This window comes from Cricetulus griseus, chromosome 2 (genome assembly GCF_003668045.3).
Source record: "Cricetulus griseus strain 17A/GY chromosome 2, alternate assembly CriGri-PICRH-1.0, whole genome shotgun sequence".
In the NCBI taxonomy this organism is placed as follows: Eukaryota; Metazoa; Chordata; class Mammalia; order Rodentia; family Cricetidae; genus Cricetulus; species Cricetulus griseus.
This window is the reverse complement of record NC_048595.1, coordinates 16,829,351-16,857,346: the sequence shown is the minus strand read 5'-3', so window position 1 is coordinate 16,857,346 and position 27,996 is coordinate 16,829,351. Positions and strand designations below refer to the sequence as shown.

At 45.7% G+C, this 27,996-nt stretch overlaps 1 protein-coding gene across 2 annotated transcripts in view; it reads left to right on the top strand.

The window, feature by feature from the left end:
- Positions 1–8,393: 8,393 nt before the first annotated feature.
- The window catches only part of Luzp1 (leucine zipper protein 1), an 80,627-nt gene continuing 61,024 nt past the window's right edge, over positions 8,394–27,996 (top strand). The window contains exon 1 of one of the 2 annotated variants that reach the window (XM_027399741.2): positions 8,394–8,800. The gene's annotated coding sequence lies outside the window, so the exon portion shown is untranslated. The remainder of the gene's footprint in view (positions 8,801–27,996) is intronic. The other variant, XM_027399740.2, reaches the window with a different exon arrangement.

Here is a 27,996-nt window from a genome sequence, read left to right as displayed (position 1 = left end):
TCAGCCAGGTGATAGTGGCATACGCCTTTAATGCCTGTACTCAGGAGGTAGAGGCAGAGGCAGAGGCAGAGGCAGACAAATCTCTGTGAGTTCCAGATCAACCTGGTCTACAGAGCAAGTTCCAGGACGGTCAAGGACAGTCAAGACTACACAGAGAAACCCTGTCTCAAAAAGAACCAAATGAGCTGGAGAGATGGCTCAGCAGCAAAGAGCACTGGCTATTTTTTCTAAGGACCCAGGTTCAATTCCCAGCACCCACATGGCAGCTTACAATTGTCTGTTACGCCAAGATCTGACACCCTCACACAGACGTACATGCAGGCAAAACACCAATGCATATAAACTAAAAGAAAGATGTAAAAATACATCTTTATTTACCACCACACCCCCCCCCCTTTAAAAAGTCCTCATTCCTGTATGTTACCCAGGCTGGCTGGCTTTGAACTCCTGAACTCAAGTGATCCTCCTGCCTCAGGCTTCTGAGTACCTGGGACTTCAAGGACACAACATTGTAGGCTAGTTTGTTTATTATTTATTCATTTTCTTTTTCAGAGCTGGAAACATAACCCAGGGCTTCATACATGCTGGGCAAATGATTTCCCACTGAGCTACATTCTCAACCATCCCTTCCCCACAGTTTAATTGGGAAGAGACTTCTGACCTCCAGGATGTGAGTCCTGGAGGCTATGCAAATACGTGAGCTCTGTGGACACAGGTGACCTCAGTCCCTCTGCTATCAAGGTCAGGCCCCTTCACCACACATCCCTCACCCTATCATTCCTGTCAGACTCTGAGCCCTGCAGGAGCACTTATCTTTGTCCTCCTAGCACCTGGCATGTGGCCAGACAGTGAGTGGTTAATGATAATAGCTAGCATTTATTGAGCTCTGACTGTGTGCCCAGGTATGCCTTAAGCGTCTTATGAACATTAACCACTTAGCCCAGTGAGGCCAAGCCTATTGTTATACTTCAGATTAAGCGCTACAGCCCCAAGAAACGAAGTCTTTTGCCTTGTGCCACACTGCTAGAATTGAAGCCAGTTTATACTCTGAACCCTCAAAAAGGGATGTGGCCAGGGCCCTAATGGCACACAGCTCAACCAGTAAAGTATGGGAGGTACATGCATGAGGATCTGAGTGTTTGTAGTCCTGGCCCTGGGGAGGCAGAGAAAGGTAGATCCCCAGCCTCAGGACCAGTCAGGACCAGGTGAAAGTGAGAGACTTCACCTCAAAAATCATGTGGATGACATCCTGAGTAACAACACCCAAGGTTAACATCTGTCCTCCACACACAGCCACATGTATGTTCACCCATGAACACCTGGACACAGACACGCACAGACACACAGACACACACACACAGACACACACACACACACACAGAGCAGTGGGAACATACGAATTTGGTGACCAGGGTTTCCAGTTCCTTGATTCTTTGACTCAGTTCATTCTTTGGCATCACATGAGTGACAATACTATAAACCTCAGGGTGGCTGGCCCCAGGTACAGTCCCTGACACTGGGGAAATCACTGAATGGAACTGGGCTACCACTTACTCATTTGGAACTAATTATGTGGCAATCCAAACTCACACCATTGACCATTCAGACTACAGAGCAAGGTCTGCCCTTGGGCTGCCAGTTGGCAACCTGTGATTTTTTTTTTTTTATGATTGGTTATTTTCTATCCCCATATGGCCCCCAGATCTCTCACAGAGCTCAGAGTCCATCTGGGGATCAAAGTACACGGAACAGATTAGAAAGGCAGACAGCTTGTCCTTCACCAGGCCATGTTGTGCCCCACCCCCTCAGGGCCCTCAGGTGCCCTTCCAGCCGTCTTCTAGGTTAGGGCTGCGAAGGACAGAGAGAGGGCACAGAGCCTTCTTTACAGTCCTGCCAAGCTCCTGGTGCACGCAGTCCTCCACAGAAGGGCCTTCAGATGGCCCATTTATTTGCTTTGCTAATCCCATATTTTGCTCTCAAAGGCAGAAGCAGGGATCCCAGAACTAGAGAAAGAGAATTCTAAAAACCCTGTCACCCGTGTCACAGCAGCAGCTCTTGCACTTGGGTTGCTTTACTTCCAAGACCCCCAGCAACTTGGTGAAAAGGAAACCCATTTTGCAGACAGGTAGACTGGGGCTTACATTCATGTCTAGGTGAGGCAGCCTAAGAATAGCATCACTAGCTCCCAGTTTATCACACTCCTAGAACCACTCTGGGTTTTGTTTTGTTTTTTGAGACAGGGTCTCTCTACTACATAGCACTGCCTGTCCTGGCACTCACTCTGTAGACCAGGCTGGCCTTGAACTCACAGAGTTCCACTTTCCTCTGCCTCCTTGAGTGCTGGGATTAAAGGTGTGTGCCACCACAGTCCTTCGATATCACTTCTCCCTAGCAACAGTTACCAGGTTATAGCTCCATACTATACCTGTCATGTGCTTATGAAAACAGGCTTAAGGCAGAGAAGGAACTGGGCCAGGGTACAAGCCTAGTTTTAAGGATAGGCTGGGATAAAATGCTTTGATTTTTTTGTTTGTTCTTGTTAAGATGGGGTCTCACTATGCAGTCCGAGCTGCCTCGGAACTTGCTATGTTAATGAGACTGGCCTCAAACTCATGGAGATCTACCTGTCTCTGCCTCCTGGGTGCTGGATTAAAGATATGTGCTGCCACATTGGGCTTTGATTTAATTTTTTTTAAGATCTTGTTTAATGTATATGGGTGTTTTTACCTGTTTATATAGTGCCCAAGGCAGCCAGAAGAAGAATCAACACCCCCCCCCCCCGGGACTGGAGTCATCAATGGTTGTGAGTTGCCATGTAGGTGCTGGGAATCAAACCCTGGTCCTCTGGAGAAGCAGCCAGTGCTCTTAACCACTGAGCCATCTCTCCAGTCCTAGACAGAGTAACTTTAGACATGAACCTTGGCTGTGTCAGAGCTGGAAGGACCCACTCCCTTTCTGTCCTTTTTCTGAAAGAGGAACTTAATCGCCGGGTGTTGGTGTCGCATGCCTTTAATCCCAGCACTCGGGAGGCAGAGGCAGGAAGATCCCTGTGAGTGAGTTTGAGGCCAGCCTGGTCTCCAGAGCGAGTGCCAGGATAGGCTCCAAAGCTACACAGAGAAACCCTGTCTCAAAAACCAAAAGAGAGAGAGAGAGAGAGAGAGAGAGAGAGAGAGAGAGAGAGAGAGAGAGAGAGAGAGGAACTTAATCCCGAGAGGGGGCTGGTACAGACCTGAGAGCCCATCATCTATCATAGGATAGAATCTGATTGGAAATATTTTGCCCTCATGGAGTTTGAGAATGGTTTTGGCCTCCTCTGAAATCCTGGTCTATTCCATATCTGTCCACCAGGTGGCACAGAGGCATTAGGGAAATGTGAAGAAAGAAGGGTGGGCAAACACCTTCCTCTGGTACAAATTTTCTCCAACAAGCAGGTGCAAGCATCTGCCTGTTCTGGGACAGCACTAAGGTCACCGTATACACTGCGGACGCTCACAGAGGCAAATACGGCTTGACCATGGAGGTAGCAGAAGGCGATGGTAAAAGCTAGGAGATAGACTCCAGCAGACAGGGTAGGAAATTTTGCCGCTGGGGACCTTCTTGGCAGCTGGCTCAGAGGGTTGTGCTGGCACACCAAATGGAATGTAGGAAGGAGGTCATCATTTCCTGGGCTCTGCACAAAGCTGGGGGTTGGTCGTTGGTGCTTTTCTTAGGTGGTTGGTAGCCACCACTGGTGAGGTTCTACCAGATGGCAGAAGTTTCGCCATCACTCTAGGGGCCACTAATGCGTCTGACAGCTCCACAGCTCAGCTTAGGCCCTGCAGTTCAATCAGACTTCTGTTCATCTCACACCACATAGAGAACTGTAAGTTCAAAGGCTGGAAGGCCGGAAACTGAATGGGTGGGGTAGTAGTGGGGGGGCAGGACTGAGGGAAGCCTGGAAAAAAGGGAGGATTGGATGAGAAGTAGGCTGGACCTTGGGGACTCAGGCAAGCTATCTTCTCTGAACTTTATACTGGGAGGAACCGGGAACTATTGAAGATAGCAAGAGGATGGCATGGTAAGATGGATGCTGGGGAAGTGTGGAGACAGAGGGGCCAACCAAGAGGCTGAGCAAATAAGAGCAGCAGGCTGGATGGGGTGATGACAGCTGGGGTTAATTTTCCACCCATCCACTAAGACCTTCCATGAGCCCCTAGGCTAAACCTTAGTGAAACTGTTTGTCTTGGTGACACACAGGGTAGGGGGCTTCCCTGGCTGAAGAGATCATTTCTCCACCTGGTATATCCTAGGAGATCCTTGATATCAGTGGACATCTAAGGAGAGAGATTGGCTAAGAGAAAAACCAGATGGGGGTGGGGGAGTGGGAGGGCAGAGGCAGAGCAGTCTGCTAGGACTCACACCTGTGGTAAGCATCTCTTTCAAGTGCCAGCTCTGCTAATTGTTGGCCGTGTTACCACAGTGAAGTCCTGTTGGTAATCTAAACCTCAGTTCCTGCATCTGTAGAACGTGGTTATAGGGCTATGGAGACCAGCAGGTACCTGGTGACCTGGGTTGGATCCTCTGAACCCACATAAAAGTGGGAGAGAACCAATTCCACAGACTTCTTCCCTAAGCTTCATACATGTTTAGCGGCATGCACAGGCCCCCAACACACACGCACCACAGTAACAATAAATAAAACATAAAAAATAAAATGTGACTATGGATGGGATCAATCTTTCAGGCTGTCTTAGGGGCTGGACAAGGTGTTGTTTGTAGAACTCAGCACAGTTATGGGGGCAGGGTCAGGGAAGACCCAAGAAAGGGGACTTCCAGGTTGTCCATCACTCAGAGAGCCTGTGGCTATGTAGGTGGGCACACTGGCTCTCTGGCCTGGAAGTAACCTCTTCAAGCCAGGGTGGGTTTCAAACCAGGTTAGCTCCAGGTTGACACCACATGGAATTAGGCCAAGGGAATTCTAGCCAAAGGCAAAGAAACTATGCTGGTCAGTCCAGGGCCACCTTCAGGAGGAAGGCGTTGTGTCTGTTCCCTTGTTTAAACATTTAAAATGATTTTCCTGGGCCAAGTTTCAAGGAGGGAACTTCTGTTCTGTTTTGTTGTTGGCTTTCTTGTTTTGTGCTTGTGCACTGACGGTTGCCTCTAACCCCAGTTACTGCCATAAATGTCTTGTATAGATCCCTGCTTTCTTTTATTTTTTCCTGTGTTTTTTGTATGCATGTGCCTGTGTATGTGTGTGCTTGTATGTTTTGCATGCAACATGTGTGTACTTGCACAGAGGCCAGAGAAGGGCAACATGTGATCCGCTCCTTCAGTCTCCTCTGCCTTATTTCTTTGAGACAGTTTCTCTCACTGATCCTGGAGCGAGGCTGGCAAACAGAAAAACCCAGCCGTTTTTTAAAATGAGAGTACTGGTTTCTGAACTTGGGTTCCTATGCACCAAGTGCTCTTAACCGCCATCCCTCCAACCCCTACATTATTATATTTTTTCTGGCATAGTAGAAAATTGAGCCTGAGGCCTCACATATGTTAGTCAAGGCTTTACCACTGAGTTACACCTAGCCCTTTATGAACACTCTTTAGGTGTTCATTATGGCCGCCCTGTGAGGTAGGTAGGTAGGTAGGTCCTACTTGTTATTCACCCCATTATATGGGTAGGGAAACCAAGGCTGAAAAAGATTAACACATGTATATGGATCTACCTTTACTTGGCCTATGGATAGGTCTGTGTGCTTAGAGTTCAAGTTTCCCCCAGCACCTAGAATTATCCAGTGAGCAGGAGTAGGCCAAAAGGTACAACAGTTGTCAGCTTGGTGGGACCGACCACTGTATTTGTATGACATCTGCTGGGGAGAATTTAGGGCAGGGAGACATGAGCTTCTCCCAAACCGATGGCCTGGATTCTTCCAGTCATATCAAAGCAACACTTCTTTGGGCAGGATGGGGAGGTCCTGGAAATGGAACCCAGAGCCTCAGGTGCACACATTAGATTCATGTTACCAGCCCACTAGTGAATTCTTATATGCAATTTACCTCATGCCTGGCCTTCTCTAAGAGCTGCACACCACTTACTTCACTCGTTTCATTTTCCCAAATGACCCCGAAGAACAGAGAATTCAAGAATTGTTTAGGGTTCGAGGCCAGCCTGGTCTCCAGAGTGAATGCCAGGATAGGCTCCAAAGCTACACAGAGAAACCCTGTCTTGAAAATACCAACCCCCCCAAAAAGATGAAGAAAAAAAGAATTGCTTAGGGTCATGTGACTAGTATGTAGGAGAGTTGGGTTTCAGAATAACATAGCTTAATGATAGGGAATTTGTCTAGTAGGCAGAAGGCTCTAAATTCAGTCTTCAGCACGGTGTGTGTGTGTGTTTGTGTGTGTGTGTTAATTAACATAATATTGTCTCCTGGGCCTGTGCACTTAATCACGTTTACTACTTCCTATACAATTCGAAACACATCCTGTTTCCTTCTTTGCTTCAGTCAAAGCAAACCAGGAAAGTTTCCAGGCAGTCACCAGGAAACTCAGCACCGTTTGGGTTAGACCACAGTCTCTGTCCTTAGAAAACTTTCCATCACCTTGCCACTGTAGTCATATTTTCATGTTTCTTCCTTCCTTCTCCTCTGGCCTTCTGCCCAGGCTTTCATTACTCCTTGATTCCTACTCTTTAATTATTGATCAAATGGTCTTTAGGCTGCAGCGGAAACCACCTCCACCTCTTTTGGAATCAGCAGGACATAAGGCATTTATGGGATGAATAGAGACCTAACCAGCTGAGGCGGCTGGTCACAGTCTGCAAGATGAGTGTCTTCCAGTGGAGAGAACAGTAAACCAAGCTAACCCTGTGTCCATGAAAGGATGCTAGAGCTACAGAGAGCAGCCCTGACTTCTCAGTGCCTAACTAAACAGAGGCTCTTCCAGTGGCTCAGTGGGTGAAGCGCTTGTCACATGCCTGAGGATTGGAGTTTGGATCCTCCCCAAACCCAGCCCAACTAGAATCCCAGGGCATGGAAGAGGAGATGGAATCTCCGGAGCAAGCCAGAGAGTTAGAGTAGCAAAACCAGTGAGCCCTGGGTCCAGTGGGGGACCCTGCCTCAATTCTTCAGGTGGAGAGTGATGAAGAAAGATACACGACATCAGTCTTAGGGCTCTCTACGGACACCCACACATGCACTTCCACACAGTACACTTCCATTTGAAAAGGTAGAAAAATGACGCTCTTTCAAATGTACTCCCTGGCCAGTGTAGGGATGGAGTAAAACCCAGATTGACTCAGGCTCTGCCACGTTCAATATGTGGCTTCCAAGGTCACCCTGGTGTTGACATCCAATTGGCAGATGGGAGAGCACATGCATACTTCTTAACCACGTTCGTTGGCCTGGATGGGGCGCCACGTCATCCTTGCCACTGTCTGATTGGCAGAAAGGAATCACATTGCAATTGCAAGAAGGGCTGGAAAAATGTAGTCTGGGCTGCTTTCCTCTGAAACAGCTCTAAACATGGAGGGGAGGCCTCTTTAATGAATAACTGACACAGGTCCAGCTCCTCTATATATGGATGTAGACTGGCCACAAGAAGGAAAATGGGCTGGCCTTGTTTGTGAGGAAACATGGGTAAAAGAGGCATTTAGGGATGAGGAGATGGCTCGGGAGATAAAAATGTTTGTGTCACTGTAATCTCAGTACTGGGGAAATGGATCTTTGGAGCTTATTGGCCAGCCAGCCTATCTGATTCAGTGAGCTTTAGGGTCAGGGAAAGAGCCTGTCTCAAAAGAATAAGGGTGGGGTGGGGTGGCGGAGAGCTTAGAGAGTTGGCTCAGTAGTTAGAGCACTGGCTGCTCTTGAAGAGAACCCGGGTTCAGTTCCCAGCACCTACATGGCATCTTACAAAAATCTGTAACTATAGCTCCAGGAAATCTGACATCCTCACCTGTTCTCCTTAAGACACCTGCACTCAGGTACACACACACACACACACACACACACACACACACACACACACACACACACACACATTTACATTTTTTAAAAAATTGTGTTTGTTGCCGGGCATTGGTGGCACACGCCTTTAATCCCAGCACTCGAGGCAGGCGGATCGCTGTGAGTTCGAGGCCAGCCTGGTCTCCAGAGCGAGTGCCAGGATAGGCACCAAAGCTACACAGAGAAACCCTGTCTCCAAAAAACAAACAAACAAAAAATTGTGTTTGTTGTGTGTACATACATATGAGGCCAAAAGTCAACATCCCTCCTCAGTCACTCAGTCACTATTTTTAGAGCTAGGGTCTCTCAGTGAAACTGAAGCTCATTGGTTTAGCTAGGCAGATTAGCCAATGAGCTTCAGGAATCTGTTTGTCTCTACTTCCTGGTGATAGCATTCCAGGTTCAGGCAGTCACACCCAGCCTTTTTGTTGTAGTAATCGTTGTCGTTTTTGTTTGTTTTTTGAAACAGGGTTTCTCTGTGTAGCCCTAGCTGTACTGGAATAGCTTTGTAGACCAGGTTGGCCTTGAACTCAAGGTGTACAGCCAGCTTTTTTTCTGGGTGCTGGCGTGAGCAAGTCAGGTCCTTATGTTTGAGTGGGATGAGCCATTTACTTACTGGCTTTACATTTGCAGTTTAAACCAGACTTTTGTTCACAAGGGAAGAAAATATGGAGAACGCCATGATCAGAAAAAGTCCAAGAGAGGTTGAATTTTCACTAGTTTTTAAGGTTGTGGAAAGTTTTAGCTTGGATTCCAGGTTCCATAGTCTTCTTCGAGTTAACTGCTGTGTGCCGTGGGCATCTGGGGGACTCATAAGAAATGAGGTAAGGTTTTAGCCTTCCGGGTTACTGAACTAGAGCTGGGAGGCAGTGTAATGAATGGAATGGCCTGAGGTCTGGAAACGGGAGCCTGGAGTCAAATTCCTAGCTGAGTTACATAGCTGTATGATGAAGAACCCACAGGATCTCTGGTTGTCAGATTCCTGGCCCAGTGGGTAAAGTCTCTTATGATAAGCAGGACGACTTGAGTTAGAATGGCATCCTCTAAGCGGTCCTCTGATCTCCACGCAACCTGGCGCTTGCCCCTCCTTTGTCAGCCTCAGTGTTCTCATCTGAAGGATGGAGTTAACAGACTGACCTCAGGGGGTTGGAATCTGGCCGCACTGTGGGCTCTGCCTCCCTGGGATAAATGTGTGGCCTCCCGTCGCGGTGCAAGGACTGTCACCGCACGCCCCCTCTCCCCCACCCACCGGCGCGTTCCCGGCAGAGGAGGACCCGGAGTTCACAAGGACGCGGCTTCCTGGCCGCGTTCCGGGGAAGGAGCTTTGCGCCGCGGGTCCCATCCCCCGGTCGTCCGGCTCAGGAAACGCAGAGAAAGCCAGGAACCCGGCCTGCCAGGCCCCGGGGCCCTCCGCCCCGGCCTTCGGCTGCAGGAAGCGGGCTGGCGGGAACGCCCTGCCCGTGGGTGGGAAAAGCCGGAGCTGTAGCATCGCGGCGTCCCAGGCTGCAGAGAGCTGTCACCGCCGCAGCGCGCCCCTTGCCGCAGCCCCAGCCCTGCGCCAGTGCGGCAGCCGCGTGGCCGGGATCCTGCAGGCGCCACTGCGCCTGCCAAGGCGCAGGGAGGGAGGGCTCGGGCCCAGGGCGCTCTTGGAGGGGGCGACATGCTGAGGGTGTGTAGGTGAGTGGTCCGCAGCACCGCTAGGAATTGCTGGACCCGCTGGTGTTAGACTCCGGGTGTCTTTTTTAGTCTTAACTTTGTTCTTGCTCCCGGAGATTTAGTTTCTTGATGGTGGAGACCTCAAAGACAGTTCTGGACCTAGAGGCTACTGTGACCGGCAGACCTTGATCCCCGAAAAAAATGGAGGACATACAAGGGCGGTGTTTTTTAGCATAGCATGGTCGTTGGAATCAGTCATTCTCCAACTTAAGCCCCAGCTTTCTCTCTTACCAGCTGCGTGACCTTAAGTAGGTTCATTAGCTTCTCTGCGCTTCCGGGCCATGTCCTCTTACAGGAGTCTGCCAGCTCTCCCAGACTCCCCACTCTGAATCCCTCTATCCCTCACAGCATATGGCCTGATTCTTTGTGACTAATATCATTAAACAATTGTATTCGATGCCCTGTCTCTCCTCCTCAGAAGTCCCAAAGTTCAGGAAGACAGGGACCTCTGCTAAAGGGCAGACTGTGTAGCATTGATGTGTTAAACACTCAGCCATTTGTCGTGAAATGAAAGAGTGAAGGAATGGAGAGATGCGTGCCAGACGCTGCATTAAGGGCAGAAAAGCACCGGGAATGAATCAGCATCGTTTCTGTCTTCAAGGAGGTCCCAGACTGGGTGGAGAGGGGTTTGTGCAAGAGGATGGTCCTGAGTATGCGCTGACAGCCCTGGAGATAAACACTAATGGAGGAGAGCAGCAGGAGAGCCAGAGATGAGTGACACCCAGTCCCTAGAGGGCTGGGATAATGGATTTCTTCCCCCACTACAACATACAAAGCACTTAATTTGCAAAAGGTGTCCTTATATGTTTTTATCCTAAGGAGGTGGGGGAGTTGATGAAGAGTTTAGTGACTTTTCCAAGCTCTCCTCCGCATTTGGAGGTGGAGAGCTATGCTGAGTATGCTTTTCAAAACCAAGCGCACACTAGGCAAGGAGTCTACCAGCCTCAAGGACTCAGCCAATGGTTTTCACCTCTCTTGGTTTAGGTCCAAGTAAGTAACTTTGCCTCTCCGACTTGCTTTACCTCTAAGCCTTGTCGTCCTAACCTAAAAAGAGCAATGAAGGCTTCCTATAACCGTCTGAGACAGTTGGTGCAGAACACTCCTTGTGATTCTTAGTTTATGCAAAAGGGTCTGGTGCTTGTAGAATGAATGAGTGACATGGTAGGGATGTGGTGGTGGGAGCCCTGGAACGTGAGGACAGAAAACCATGTCATCTGGAGGCTAGCAGGCAGGTGGAGGGTGGTTTATTCCTCTCCACTCTCACTTTCCATGACTCCTATGAGACTTTGCCCTTGGCCCCATTCATTATTGTGCTGTAATTTACTGTTTGCGAACCAATAAAGGTGAACCAACTCCAGCTTGGTTAGCATTCTTTTTATATATGCTTTTATTGCCTTATTTTCTGATGACAAAGTAATACGTGCTGCTTTTTAAAAAAAATTAAATTGCAGGAAGATATCACTGGGGGAAAGCGAAAGTGCAAGTTTAGGCACACAAGACACAAGAGCTGACAGCTTGCTATTCTTTGGGAGAGAGGGAGGGACATCCCACAGTGTGAGGGCTAATTTTTAATGTGTCAGTGTGTCTGGGGTATTGGCAGCCCAGCTCTTTCATAGGTGTGTCTGTGAGGATGTTTCCAGAGGAGACTAACATTTGAGTTGATGGAACAAGTAAAGATTAAAGTTGGTAAGTGGTATAGCTGGGGATTTATGCCCTCCTGTAACCACATACACACACACACACACACTCACCCCCAACATTTGTATGTCTGTTATTCGCCAATTCCAGGCCTGGCAAAGGCTCAGCGTGTGTTCTATCATGACGTTGTAGCCTCAGCTCCTAAAGTTCAGATCTTAGTTTTTCTCTGGGCTGAAACTTTTACTGTGAATGAGTGAATATATCGTTTCTGGGATCCTGGGTCTCAGGCAAAGAATTCTATCTTTAGAAACATTTACTGAGACCCCACAGAAAATGAGATGGGATTTGTAGAAACTTTTCATATTTTATTTTAGAAAAGGGGTCTTCTTTTTAATTTATTTTTTAGTTTTTTATAATTTACTTTTATTTAACTTAGAAACAAATATGCTTCACATATCAATCCCAGCTCCTTCTCCCACCCCTCCTCCCCCTAGAAAAGGGGTCTTATGCTATGCGTCTCAGGTTGACTTTGAGTTGATCCTCCTGCCTCTGCCTCTGGAGTGCTGGAATTATAGGCATGTAATACCACACCCAGTTACCTTTGAGACTTTCTATGGCACTATACATAGCTGGCACAGATCCTCTCTGTGTAAGTGTCTTGCAGCTGTATTTTCATGAACTTTCTCCCTTCTTATCGTTAAGTCAGGTCTTTTCTTCTTTTTTTTTTTGAAAGTTCCTATATACATATAGAAAAACAAGAAGAATGAAAAAAAAAGTGAAAGTCCTCTTAGTGTTTTCTTCCTGCCTCTGAATTTTTGACCTATGTAGACTAAGCACATACTATAAAGCACAGACCTCACATACACCTGCAATTCTGTGACTTACGATTTGCAGTTAAGAGGCATCTTAACTCAGCAGGCAACTGTCTTTGCCTATTTATGCAAAACCACCCTGTTCCTTTATGAAGGGCTCCTTGAGGACAGGTCTGTAGTTGGGTCTTTCCAGCCCAGAGGCCAATACATGGGAGATTTATTGGGAGGACATGGTAAAATAGCAGCAGCAGGCTAGGGATGTAACTCAATAGTAGAACACTTGCCTAGCATGCATGATGCCCTGGGTTCAGTTCCCAGTAACACTTGTGAGTGCTTGAGCACACACTCACGCGTGCACACACTCACGCGTGCACACACACACACACACACAGTACACACACACAAACACACACACACTACATACACAGTATACACACAATACACACACTACACATACACAGTATACACACAATACACACACACACTACACATACACAGTATACACACAATACACACACAGTACACACACACAGTATACACACAGTATACACACAATACACACACTACACATACACACAGTATACACACAATACACACACACACTACACATACACAGTATACACACAATACACACACAGTACACACACACAGTATACACACACACACACAGTATACACACAACACACACACAGTACACACACACAGTATACACACAATACACACACACAGTATACACACAATACACACACACAGTACACACACACAGTATACACACAATACACACACACACAGTACACACACACATAGTACACACACACAGTATACACACAGTATACACACAATACACACACACAGTACACACACACATAGTACACACACACATACACAGTATACACACAGTATACATACAACACACACACACAGTACACACACACAGTGCGCACACAGTAACCCCCACCACAACCAACCACCATTTCCAGGCATCAACTGAATGCCAAACTTTTAGCTGAATTCTTCCACACCCTATTTCTTTCAATCTACAACAGCCATGGCGGGAGGTTGGATCTAGCTATTCTCATTTTGCAGATACAGAGATTGGAAATCTGAGGTTTCGTAATTGATAACTGGTGGAGTTATAACGACTCCTGAACTGTTCCTTTCTAAAACTTTTGCCTTGGTTGCGTTTTGGTGATTGACTGGGCCACACACACTTCAGAGATCTCCCTGCCCTCCCCAGTACATGCTTGGTTCTCAGTTCTCCCTTCTGAATGTTTGCAGTGTCTTAAGCCAGCATTAGCAGATAGAGGGATTTAGGAAAGGCCCTCTCTGTGTCTGAAGCAATCCTGTGATCATGCTTATTTTTCATGGGAAGTAGCATTTTTGAATCTCCTAGTTCTAAAAATAAACCACAATTTTTAGGGGCCCTTGGGGACTAGCCCAGGCATCTCAGGACAGCTATTTGCCTATCTGCAACACAGGAAATTAATCAGAAGTCCAAAGCCCTTCCCCTCTTCCCACAGGCTGGTGTTCTGGAAATGCCCAGGGCCTCGCTGTGGTTCCTTTGGAAAACCAGGGGACAGCGAGGGCAGCCTAACATTAGTCTCCATTTCTCTGTGAGGAGGCATAGAGCAGAAACAGGTCACTCTCCTGCAAGAACCTGCAGCTGTCAACCTGGAGGTGTGCCAAGACTGATGCCCTGGGGCCTGCAGAATCCATCTGGGGTCTGGAGACTAGGGAACTGGTTCCTGTTCTAATAGCCACTTTCAGTAAACCTCTTCCTTATGTCAAACCCTTGAGGTCATCCCCTATGAAATGACTGGGCGGGTTTTTTCTATTTTCTCTTTCTTTTCTTTTCTTTTCTTTTCTTTCTTTCTTCCTTCCTTTCTTTCTTTTTCTTTCTTCCTTTCTTTCTTCCTTTCTTCCTTTATTTCTCTGTTTTTAGACAGGTCCTGGTGACAAGGATGCCGTGTAATGTTAGAAGCTGGAACTATCACTGACAGTGGTACTTTTGGAAATAAGAATGATAACCACACTGGTTTTTTGTTTGTTTGTTTGTTTTTGTTTTGTTTTTCAAGACAGGGTTTCTCTGTATTGCTTTGGAGGTTGTCCTGGAACTCACTCTGTAGACCAGGCTGGCTTTGAACTCACAGAGATCCACCTGCCTCTGCCTCCCAAGTGCTGGGATTAAAGGCATGCGCCATCATCACCCAGCGATAACCACATTGTTTGTGCCTGGTACTTTCTATGTAATATCACATTTATTTTGCTTACTTATTTTTCAAAACAGCATCTCACTGTGTGGCCCAGGCTAGACACAAACTCACAATCCTTCCCAAGAGTTGAAATTACAGGCGTGTATCACTCTGCTTGACTTATCACGTTTAATTAATTAATTAATTAATTAATTAGTTAATCTTTTGGTGCTGGGAACGGAACCCAGAATTTTGTGCTTGCTAGGCTAGTGCTCTACAACTGAACTAATTTGCCAAATCCAGGTTAAACAAATAACACAAGGACCATGTAATTATTCTCATTTCACAGGTGAAGGGACTGAGGCTTAGTGAGTTCCTATGAACTGGGAAATGGGTTTGTGGCATCACAATTTAAGTTCCATAAACATGCCTAGTTCTCATGCCTGTAAATCACTAAGAAACAAATGGAAATTTTATCTATCTATATCTATCTATTATCTGTCTGTCTATCTAAAGACAGACCATCATAAAGCCCAGAATGACTTCAAACTCACTATGTTGCTGAGGATGACCTTAATTTTCTTTTTAAAAAACTTTATTATTTTAAATCCCAGCACTCTGGAGGCAGAGGCAGGTGGCTCTCTGAGTTCGAGGGCAGCCTGGTTCACAGATCAAGTACCAGGACAGCTACACAGAGAAACCCTGTCTCCCAAAACAACAGGAATTTTATTTTTACTTACTAATGTTTTTATTGGGATGATTGTTTTGCTTACATGTATGTATATGTGCTATGTATTTGCCTGGTGCCTGAAAAGGTCAGAAAAGGGAATTAGATCCCCTGGAACTGGAGTTACGGATTGATGTGAGCTGTCACGTGGGTGCTGAGAACTGAACCTGGATCCTCTGCAAAACGCTTTAACCACTGGAGCATTTCTCCAGCCCTGAACTTGTTTTTTTTTTGTTTTTTTGACCAGGGTCTCTCTATGTAGCTCTGGCTTTCTTGGAACTCACTATGTAGATCAGGCTGGCTTCAAATTCACAAAGATCTGCCTGCCTTTGCCTCCCAAGTGCTGGGATTAAAGGCATTTGCCACTGTGCCCAGCTTTGCGTTTGAGTTTCTGATTTTTCTGTCTCTACCTCCCAAGTGCTGGGATTACAGGTGTGTGTTATCATGTCAGTCTGTGCAGTGTCGGTGAATAAAACCAGAGTATTGTGCACAATAAACAAATACTCTACCAGCTGAGCTGTGTCCGGAGCCCCAAAGGCTAGTCCAGACTGGCCTTAGACTCGTGATCCTCCTGTCTGGTCCTCTTCAGCATTTGTCTACCAGTGTGCATGGCCATGACTGGCATTATTATTATTATTATTATTATTATTATTATTATTATTATTTTGGGTTTTTTTCGAGACAGGTTTTCTCTATGTAACTTTGGAACCTATCCTGGCACTCGCTCTGGAGACCAGGCTGGCCTCGAACTCACAGAGATCCGCCTGCCTCTGCTTCCCGGGTGCTGGGATTAAAGGCGTGCGCCACCAACGCCCGGCGTGACTGGCATTATTTTTTAAAAGTTCTCTTAGCCTTAGCCCAGCTTTTTTCAAACTAGTAATGCACCTGCTGCCTCAGTGTTGGGACTGTAGGCATGTGCCACCACCACACTCAGCTAGAGGTCAACTGGAAACAAGCTACGATGTGTCGGCGGCCCTGTGAGAGCTCAAGTCAACGCTATCAGGTACAGAGAGCCTAGAGGCTTGGCTTTTGCCTGGAGGAAACTAGGAGGACATGCACATGAGATGGGGTGACAAGGAAACCCCATGAGCAAGAGGCCAGATGTGGGAAAGCAGTGGGTGTGCCGGTGTGTGTGTAAACTCTAGAGACTGCGTGTATGAAGGTAGGAAGTGAGCATACCAGGCCACGGATTTGGCCTTTGTTCCATAGGCAATAAAGAGCTTACACAAGAGGTGTCTCCAGAGACCAACCATATTGCTGCAGTCAGAGAGGAAGCCGCCTTTAGCCATCTGTGTCCCGGCTTGTGCAGGCTGCTGGGTGCCAGCGCGTGGGAGGGTGTCCACAGAGAGAGAATGTCTTCTCCGACTGTAGTCTGCTGGGTGTGGGTCCTGGGCTATCTTCAAAGTCCTTTTGCCCCTCTCTGGGCCCTTGCACTTTGCACATGGAAGGCGTTGGTGGGACTTTTTGATACCATCTGGCCTCTGCTGATTCCCATGTTAAAGAAGGTGAAAGTAGGAAATATAGATAGACAGGAAAGGACTTTCCTGGCAACACACGAGGAATGAATGTGGACTTAGTGGGACTAGAACTCATGACTTCCGAGCCACGCCCAGTTCCTTCTCCACACTCACTGACAGCGGTGGTGGTGGAGCGATTACTCCATTTCAGGCCCTGGGCTAATCGCTTTGCATGGGTGATCTCACTGCACCCTCCCAACATCTCTGAGACCGCCCCGTTTGAATTTAGTCCTGCCTTCCAAGTTACGTTTCCCTGGGAGACCAGCACCTAGCTAGGAAGGCAATGAAAACTTGGCTGGGTTCAAATCCTGGGTTTGGAAGTGGTAGGGCCAAAGAAAGGCTCACGGGGCGTGGCCTCGAATCAGGCCCGCCCCCGGAACGCTGACGCCACACGAAGCCCCGCCCCTCATTGTCAGTCTTGGGAGAGCCTGAGCAGGCGCCGGCCGCCGGGAGCGAAGCGCCGGATCCCTCGGCGGCGGCGGCGGCGGCGGCGGCGGCGGCGGCGGCGGAGCGCGGCCAGGCGGCCAGGCGGGCGGTGCGAAGGCTCGAGCGGCTTGTGTGCCCGGGGGCTCGGCTGGGGTGTCCTGGGGGCGGCGGGAAGTGCGCGCGGCTCGTGGAAGCGCAGCCGGGAAGGGGAGGTCTCCGGCGGGCCAGCCCCGGAGAGTGTGGCCGGAGTTGGAGGGAGACTCAAGAGATAAATTTTTTTTTTTTCTCTCCCGAGGAGGGGGAGGGACGTTTCTGAGGAGACTGAGGAGACGCCGGGCGAGGGCGAGCGCGGCCGCGGCGGCCCGGGAGGCATCGGGGTCCTTGCCGGGCTCGGCGGGGCGGCGGGCGGGGAGGAAGGAAGTGAGCGGACAGGAAGGGCCGCGGCCGGTGTGCGGGACGAGGCGCGCGGGGGACGAGGAGAGGGAGGCCCGCGGCCGTCCGCAGCTGTCGGCCCGGGCTGCGGCCCGCGCGGTCCCGCCGGCGCGCGGCTCCGTCTCGCGGCCAGACCGCCGCGGCCCGGGAAGGAATTCGAGGCATTCGCTTTGTTTAAGTTGCCAGTCGACAGTCCCGAGGACTAATTAATGGTGGAATCTGCAGGGGCACTCGGGCCGCCGCCGGCCCCCTCCCGCCACCGCGGTGAACTTTCCGCAGCGCGCACCCCGCCCCGCGGCCCGGCGGGGAAGGGAGGGAGCCATGGCTTCCCGAAGCGCAGGAATGAAGTGCGGTTTCGGGAGCCGCTTCTGGCCTGCGGTGGCCAGGCGACCGGCAAGGGGAAGCCGGCGTCCCGGGCACGGCGGGGCTGGGGGAGGGGGTCCTCAGCCCGGTGGGGACCTCTCTCCGAGGTGCCCGAGGTTTCTGCTAATTACCTCGCAGGAGCCTCGGCCGGCCGAGAAAGACCCATCTTGCTTTGGAGCATCTGTTTCTTCATCGCGTCAGCCCCTTTCCTAACACTGCAGAGCTTGTTGTGGCTTGTTTCGGAAATGCCGAGGCGGGTGCTCACACTTCGGGGTGGGAGAGAGGAAGAGAGCAGGCAACCCTCCATCCCCCTTCACACACCTCAAAAAAAAAAAAAAAAAAAATCTCCGCAGTGTTCTTTACCGAGGAGCTTGCAGATTCTCGTCGCACTTTCTTCACTGACTTGAATGACCTTGGGGGAAAGGATTGTGCTTCTGAGCGCCTCGTGGTGGCTTTTCTGTCTATTGAGGAGAAAATACTCTCCGGACCTCTCTGCCATTTGGGGGATATTTTTGAGAAGTGGCGTTTGTTCAGGGCATTTCGTTTTACCAACTGCTGTGGTTCTGGTTTAAGGATCTGGAATAGTGACAGAGCCGGGAAGAATTCAGATCACCTAGGAAGATTTAGCAACCCCAGATGAGGGGAGGATAGTTCCTTTTGGAAAATCTGTGCAGCATGTTCCAGATTGCCTTCTGTCACTGTGTGTGCAGCTTTGGTGGCATTTGTGTGGTCAAATTCTATAACCCCCATAGAAAATTCTTCTCTTGTTAGAAATAATTGTTTTGCACAGAATTTCCCCTTGGGGCAGATTAAAGTTTTGCTCAATTTACTCAGAAGAATTTTCCAGGTTTCTAAAATTAAATCACTTTTCTAAACATAGTAACTAAGGTTTGACAAAGTAGACATAGTAGGGTGTGGAAGGGATTGCTTGGACTATGAAGGCAGGAAGTATAGGTGCATAGCTGACCGACCATCCATTAATAACAAGGATTTTAAGAAAATTTATTTTTAATTGTGCGCCAGTGTATGGGAATGTTCACATGAGTTCAAGGGCTCTCTAAGGCCAGATCCCCTGAGTTGGAGTTCTAGGCAATTATGGTTCCTAGCTGCCTGACATGTATGCTGGAAACTGAACTTTGGTCTACTAGAAGAGCAAGAAGTGCTCTTAAACGTTTTGCCCTCTCTCTAGCTCCTATAACATGGATTGTTAATTAGCCCTCCTGATTGGTTTTTTTTTTTATTTTTACGCCTGAAGACCAAGAAAGGGAACAAATAATGTTGAGTTGCTACTCAATAATATTGCTAGCTGGTGAGTATATTATATAGTCTCAATAAGTCTGTGAAGTGCTAGTTGAGCAAATTAAAGGTCAGAATGTATAAGTGACTATTCCAAGCTCATGCCTATAACCAGTAAAAAGTGGCTCTGGAATTTGATACCAGGTCTGTTTGCTCCATATTAACTTCCAATTGTATACTGCCTTGGGAAACAAGAAACTTCATTTCTAGATCTTTGAGTCAGCCCAGTGGGTAATTGTTGGACCACAGAGTGATGTCAATATGCTTTGGAGGTATGATAGTGTTTTGGTACAAAGACTGCATAAAAATATGTTCTGTATACAGTAGGTGCTTAATATTTTGCTCATGTTGGAAACATTCATATTAAAACAGTGGTTGCCTAAGTTGGTCATACAGTTTCATCTGTATAACACAAGTTGGTAGAAAGGTGTAATGATCCTGCAGTAGAGGCCACCATTAAGATGACATCAGGATCTAGAAAATGAAACATTTTCATGGAACAGTTTTAGGGCAGTACCAACTAAGTAAAGCATGCTACTTGTAGGACTCAGATAATCCAGCCTAAAGGATTTGTTGTAAATTTTGGTGCACATAATAGACACTCAATAAATTTATTTGCTGAATGAATGAATGTGTATGTTATTGATATATAATTTATATGTGATATAATTGACCAATGTTAGGTTATAGTTTGAGCTTTGACAGATATAGTGTATAGTTATGAAGTCACTAATACTACTATGTTCTTTTAAACTTTAAGGAATTGATAGCAGATTAGGAGAGGTTTCTATGTTTAGGTTTACAAAACCTAAAGGCTAGGTTTTGTAGCCTTTTGTAGCCTTTGTGGGTTTTTTTTTTTTTTGTTGTTGTTGTTTTTTGTTTTGTTGGTTTTTTGAGACAGGGTTTCTCTGTGTAGCCCTGGCTGTCCCAGAACTTGCTTTGTAAACCAGGCTGGTCTCAAACTCACAGAGATCCACCTGCCTCTGACTCCTGAGTGCTGGGACTAAAGGTGTGCACCACTACCACCTGGTTCTATGCTTCAATTTTATACTGTGAGATCAGAATGCATATTAGGCAGTCTGTATGCCAACTTGGTAGGAAATAAGGAAATCTTAAATATTTAATGATGCTCATAAGAGAGGAAGTGATGACTACATTTGGGAGGAAGTAGATTTTAATTCTAGGCCAAAGGATATATTTTTGCTAAAGTTAATACTATTTAAAGTTTTATTAAGAGTAAAACTTTTTGTTTTCCTTTGAAATATAGCTTGTATATATAATAAATGCTTAAAATGTTATAGTTAGCATAAAATGTCCACATAATACTTAAGGGTGGGGAATGCTGTGAAATGGTTGAAAGTCTGACTTTCCCACCTGTAGCCAATTTATCTTTAATGCTGACCTCTGTTTTAGTTTAGCCAACATTACACAAAGGGCCTCGAGGATACATTGGGTAGATACTGTGGGGGTATTTTTTGTTTGTTTTTGTTTGTTTGTTTGTTTGTTTTTTCTTACACTTTCCCAAGCCACCGAACTTGACTCAGGTTGCTTTAGCTCAAGTCTCTCTGTATTAGGAAATGCCAAAACCTTCCTTGCAGAGCTTCTAGAATCTAGAAGTCACATTTCTACTTCATTATTTTCCTTTTTCTCTTTCATTTTATTTCTCTTGCACAATTCTCCATTCCCATCTGTTAATTTGAGAATAGAAACTTTTGTTTGAATCAACTGTTGGCTCTCCCTCCATATACTATTAGGAAATAATAATTAAATTAAAATACCCTCCAGACTACTCAACATTTTGGGTGACTGTAGAGAGAAAATTATAGTAGCTTACTTCATAGTTATGAAGTAGTTATTATCCTCACTTTATACATGAGGAAGCTTGGCTCAAAGCAGTTGCTGCCGACCCTGTGAGGGGCAGACCATGTATTTGAGGTCAGGTAGGTTAAATCTTTATTTCATTACACTGTGGTGTATTGGTATCTTAAAAGGACAAACTTGGATATACCATGTCAAAATTTGAGCTGCAGTGTAATAGGCATGCTGCTTTTGTTTCTGTCTGTTCCTAGTCCCTAGAGATGCCTCCTAAATGCTAAAGAATTAGTAGCTCATCTTTTATTGCACATTTCTCTTCCCATACTCAGCATTTATTCTTTATAAGTAGAGTATTTTGTATTCATTTACTGTTTGGGCCACCCCTCCTCTTTACATGTGATCCAAAGATTCCATCACTTTAGTTTGTTATTCAAGAACTTTGTATTTGGCTTGTGCCCCTCTCTTTCTGTTTCATCTGGACAGTCTTACTTACTGGACAGGGTTTGAGGTTTGAGACAGGGTTTCATATAGCTCAGGCATCAGACTCCCTGTGTAGCTGAGGAAGTGTGTGTGTGTGTGTGTGTGTGTGTGTGTGTGTTTTGCAGGGGATTGAACTCAGGGCCTTGCAAATGCTAGGTAAGTGCTCTACCAATTCTCTCTCTCCCCAGCTCAGGCTAGCCTTGAACTTGCTGTGTATCCCAGGCTGGCCTTGAACTCATGACTATTCTCCTGCTTCAGTTGCCTGAGTACTGGAATTATATAGCACTATAGATTTGTGCTACTGTGCCCTGGTCAAGTCATATTTTAAAATGTGTGTTATTAAAAACTTGCATAAAACTTTAAAAACCTGTTATACTTTTTCTTTTTTGGTTTTGTTTGTGATACTAAGGATTGAACATGATATCACCTTGTATTTATTTTGAAACAGTGTTTAAGATGCCTGGATTTAACTTAAACATACTGTCAACCAGGCTGACCCTGCACTTCTCTTTTTAAAGGTTTGTTATCTTTGTATATGTTTGAGAAAGAAAAGTGTGTGCGCGCGTGTGGGTGGGTGGGTGTCCCCATATGAATTGAATTGTACAAAGACCAAAAGAAGGTGTTGGTCTCTTGGAACTGGAATTAAAGGAATTTGTGAGATCTTTTTTTTTTTTTTTTTTGTGACAGGGTTTCTCTGTGGATTTTGGGGCTATCCTGGAACTAGCTCTTGTAGACCAAGTTGGTCTGGAACTCACAGAGATCCGCCTGCCTCTGCCTCCCGAGCAAGGACTAAAGGCATGCGCCAATGCCACCACCACCCAGCTTGTGAAACCTTTTTAAGTTAGTGTTGGATCTAAAGCTCTGCGCCTCATGATTGTCCATCAGCAGCACTTTTTATCCTTTTATTATTATATGGACTTCATCCTCTCTCTTTTCTGGGAGAGGTTTTTTTTTTTTTTTTTTTTTCCAGACAGGGTTTTACCCCGTAACACTTGCTGTCCTGGAACTTTGCTGGCATCAAATTCACAGATCTACCTGCTTCTGCCTCCCAAGTGCCTAAGCTTGTGTTAAGTATCAGAGATACTTCTCATCACCCTGTGTTGCTAGTCCTTTCCCGTTATTCCTTATTATTGGCTTCTGTTGCTTTTCTTCATTGGACCTATTATAATTTTTAATGATACACCTACTTGCATGTTTTATTATCTGTCTTCCTACTATGGAGTGGAAGGAGAGAAATGATTCTTACAAGTCGTCCTTTGACCTCCACGTGAATGCTATAACATGCACACATATTCACTTATGCACACACATACATGTATACAAAGTAAATAAAAATGTAATAAAAGTTAAAAATACCTTTTCTATATGGTATTATTATTGATATTCCTTATGTTCTTGGTAAATCATATTGGCTTGTCTAATCCTCCTAATATCTTGTTGGATCAAAAACTTTCTCAAAAATATCACCCCCCCAGCTGGGTGTTGGTGGTGCATGCCTTTATTCCCAGCACTCAGGAGTCAGAGGCAGGTGGATCTTGTGAGTTCAAGACCATCCTGGTCTGCATAGGGAGTTCCAGGATGGCCAGAGTTGCATAGTGAGGCCCTGTTGCAAAAATCAAAACAAAACAAATTACATTACATATGTATGGAGGTCAGAGAACAACTTGGGTATATTTTACTCCTCAGGTCCTGGAGATCAAACTCACATTGTCAAACTTAGTAGCAAGTTCCTGTACTCATTTTGCTCTTCCTCTTAAATAACAAAACCTTAAAAAAAAAAACAAAAACTGTTTTTATTGTCTGTCTCATATGCTTGTGTGATGTGTGTATGTAGGAATGTATGCTGCAGTGCACGTGTGGAGGTCAGAGGACAGCTTTGTGGAGTTGTGGAGTCAACTCTTTCCTTATACATTGATGTGGATTTTGGGGATCTGATTCAGGTCACCAGGCTTGGCAGCAGGCACTTTTACTCATGTAGTCATCTTGCTGGTCCTTTCAAAAAATCTTATACCTTATAGTACTTGTCATATTTTTTGGTTAATTCACACACACACACACACACACACACACACACACACACACACACACTTTCTGCCTGCCTCTGCCTCCTGAGTGCTGGAGTTGCCTAATTTGATAAGAAATTTGTTCAGAAGTTGTGTTATTTAATAGCCCTCTGATTATTTCAGTGAGCACCACACATAGTAGGTCCTCAGTAGAGGGTGTTTTTGTGTGTGTGTGTTTGTCATATGTGGCATAGGGTGTCTTCCTCCATAATCCACCTTATTTTTTGAGACAAGTTCTAATACTGAAAATGGTGCTCAGTGATTGGCTAGACTCTCAGCAGCTGTAGGGATCTGTTTGTCTCTTTCTCCCAGTTGGGCTGGAGTTACCTTCTCAACTTTTATGTGGGTGTTGGGGACCTGAACCCAAACTCATATAGCAACAACTTTACCCACTAAGAAATCTCAGTAGCCCCCGCTTTTTCATTTTTCTCCCCCCACTTACCAATCCAGGTTGGCCTCCAGTGTGCCCCTGCCTTCTAAATACTGGGGTCACTGGCATGCTTTACCATAGTAGAGTTTTTGGTGATTGAACATCATCAAAACTGCTTATGTATAGGTAGCAATTTTAATATCTTGGCTTATTAAATGGATCCTTTTAAAGAATATTTATTCTTGTATTTTATGTGAATGAGTGCTCTATTTGCACATATGCCTGCATGACTGAAGAGGGCATCAGGCAGAAGAGGCCATTAGATCTCATTATAGATGGTTGTGATGTGGTTCCTGGGAGTTGAACTCTGATCCTCTGGAAGAGCAGCTGGTGCTCTTAGCCACTGAGCCATTTCTCCAGTCCAAATGGATTCTTTTATAAAAACCAGAATTCTACATAGTGTTTTCTTTAATCCAAAAGATAGGAATGTACCAAATGCACCAGTTAATAGACTGTTACTGTAAGAAAGTACAGAAGTGCAGTCCTGGTGTCTCAAAGCACATGCTCCTTTGAAACCTATTACAGGTGAAGAACTAAGCAAAGTTTCTACTGGGAAAGGTGCTTGGTCTGTGCTTGTAGAAGGCATTCTGATTAGATAGCCGAAATGAGATACCAGGGAGTATCCCATTTGGATTATTATTATTTGTGGTTTTGGTTTTTTTTTTTTTTTTTTTTGAGACAGGGTTTCTCTTAACAGCTCTGGCTGTCCTCAGACTAGCTCTGTAGACCAGGCTGTCCTCAAACTCAGAGACCCACCTGCCTCTGCCTTCCAAGTTCTGGGATTAAATGCGTGTGCCACTGAGTCCATAACTTATTAAATATTTTTTCATCAGTATTTTATTGGTCCTGTTGATAAGGAATTTCTGAGCTCTTAGATGTTGTGACACATGCTTGTAACCCCAAAACTGGGATTGGGGTGGAGGCTGCAATGGGGATCATGATTTAAAAGCTAGCTTGGACTTCACTGTGAGGCCATGTCTCACACAAACAAAAACAGAGCTAAGAGAGGGATCTGTTTGGGTAAAGCACTTGTCACACAAGCATGAGGATCTGAGTTTAGATCCTCAGAACCTATATAAAGCCTGGCGTGATAACATACGTGTGTAATTTCCAGTGCTCCTACTACAAGATAGGAGGCAGAGGTAGGAGAATCTGTGGATGCTGTTAGGCCAACCAGCATGTAGGAGCAAATGATGAGACCTTGTCTCAAACAAGGTAGAAGATGAGGTCTTAACCTGAGGTTGCCCTCTGACCTCCACATATACATGCTGTGGTATGTGTGTATCCACACTCATACATAAGAACTCAAATACACAGATTAAACAAGCCATGCAAGTGCCTGCCATGCAAGCATAAGGATTTGAGGTTGGAGCACCAACACCAATGTAAAAGCCCACCTAGCATGTGTAGCTAACAACCCCAGCATAGGGGTGGTAGAGGTAGATGGATCCCAGAAGCTTATTGGCCAGCTGAATTGATGAGTTGCAGATTCAGTGAGAGACCTGTCTTTAAAAAAAAAAAAAAAAAAAAAAAAAAAAAAGGAGGTGAGCTGGGCATGTGATATACATGATTAACCCTAGTACCTGGGAGATAGACAAGCTAATCTCTGTGTGGTTGAGGTCAGTTTCTTTTGTGTACCGAATTCCAGACCAGCTGAGAGCTACATAGTCATATATCTCCAAAAAGAGAGAAAGATGAGCGATTGAGGAAAGACAGTGTTGGACTCTGGCCTCCACTTGCACAAACATTTGCACCTATTTACCTCCACCCACCCACCCCTCCAAAAAAGAGAAAGAAAATCTTCAACCAGTCAGATTAAAGTGAGGGAGCTGGAGAGAGGGCTCACTGTTTGAAAGCACTGGCTGCTTTTCCAGAGGACCTGGGTTCAATTTCCAGCACCCACATGGCAGCTCATGACTGTCCAACTCCATTTATAGGGGACCTGGTACCCTCACACAGACATAAATGCAGGCAAAACACCGATGCACATCAAAATAAATAAACCTTAAAGCTATAGACTGTTGGTAAACTTTTTTGGCAGTTATTATTCTTTCTGTATTAAAGGCATAGTAGTGTGTACATTCTTTGAGTCAGTTTGAGAGCAGATTAACCTAATAGACATTTATAATTGAGTGATAATAATAGAAATCCATTTTAAGAGAGCCTGGTGGCATAGGACTGTAATCCCAACAGGAGACTGAGGCAGTTGGTTTGTGAGTTAGAGGCTAGACTAGGCTATATAGGGAGACACGTTCTCAAACACACACAAAAAAAAAACCCAGCATTATAGCCTACTGATGGCCAAATCTTTTCTTTTCTTTTTTTTTTTTTTTTTTTTGAGACAAGTGTCTTTGTGTATCCCTGGCTATCCTGGAACTTGCTCTGTAGACCAGGCTGGCCTTGTATTCAAGAGAGTTTCCTGCCTCTGCCTTCTGAGTGGCTGGGATTAAAGACATGCACCACCATCATCCAGCTCTGGCAGCGTTTTCTATGTATGAACCCTTTGGTATAGGTCAGTTTGCTCCAGATGTTAGTGTCCAGCAAGGGTCCTAAATTTACCTTTGAACACTCTTCTAAAACCAGAACACCAAATACTCTTATCACCCACGTGCAGTGTATATGAAAGATCACTGCTCCTTAATAAACACAATCAACACCTGCCTCTGTCTCCCAACACTTGTCATCTTCCCTAGGATAGGAAGAATACATTTTAGATTTAAATTTTCATGTTTTTTTTGAGATAATTACTTAATTTCCCCCTTCGATTTTTCTTCCCCCCAAACTCTCCTATATACTCCTCCTTGTTCTCTTTCAATTTCATGGCTTCCTTTTTTTTATTAATTATTGTTACATACACATTCGTATATACATATATATTCCTAAGTATATAAATATATATACTTAGTCTATATAATGTTACTTAGGGTTAAGGACTATGGTTAGGGCCTTGAACTTGTGATCCTCCTTCTTTGGTGTTCCAAGAAGCTTTGATTACTGGGATCCACCAGGCCTGGCAGGAATACTTAATTTGTTTTTGTTTTTTTGTTTTTTTCCAGACAGGGTTTCTCTGTGTAGCTCTGGCTGTCCTGGAACTTGCTTTGTAGACCAGGCTGGCCTCGAACTCAGAGATCCACTTGCTTGTGTCTCCCAAGTGCTGGCATTAAAAGGCATGTACCACCATCACCCTGTTTGGAAATACTTTTTTTTTCTTTGCTTTTAGAGCAACATGAGATATTTTGTTTGTTTGTTTTTGTTTTTGTTTTTTGAGACAGGGTTTCTCTGTGTAGCTTTGGAGCCTATCCTGGCACTTGCTCTGGAGACCAGGCTGGCCTCGAGATCCACCTGCCTCTGCCTTCCCAGTGCTGGTATTAAAGGTGTGCGCCATCAACATCCCGCTGAGATATTCTTAATATAATTTGATAAGATTAGAATTTTTAAATTTTTTTTTTTTTTAGGAACTTGACTGATGATTAGGTTAACTAACACTTTTGAGATTAGATTCTTAGTCAATTTGAAAGTAACCATAACAATTTTAATAGAGAGTGGATGCAGCTCATTGTATAGTGCTTGCTTAGCATGCTGGAGACCCATGCTTGGTCATTTTTTGTTTTTTTCTTTTTTCTTTTCTTCAAGACAGGGTTTCTCTGTGGCTTTGGAGCCTGTCCTGGAACTAGCTCTTGTATACCAGGCTGGCCTCGAACTCATAGAGATCCGTTTGCCTCTGTCTCCCAAATTCTGGGACTAAAGGTGTGCACCACCAACGCCTGTCCTGTCCTGGCTAGTTTTATGTCAACTTGACACATGCTATAGTTAGATGATAGGAGGGAACCTTAATTGAGAAATTCCTCCATAAGATTGGGCTGTAGGTGAGTCTGTAGAGCATTTTCTTAGTGATTTAATGGGGGAGGGCCCGGGGAGGGCCCAGCCCATGTAGGTGCAGTACCCCTGAGCTGGTTGTCCTGGCTTCTGTAAGAAAGCAGGTTGAGCAAGCCATGAGGAAGGAGCAGTCAGTAAGCAGCACTCTTCCATGGTTCATGCCTCCAGGTTTCCACCAGGTTTAGTTTCCCTCAGTGGACTATGATTCAGTGTATATAAGAGAAATAAACCCTTTTC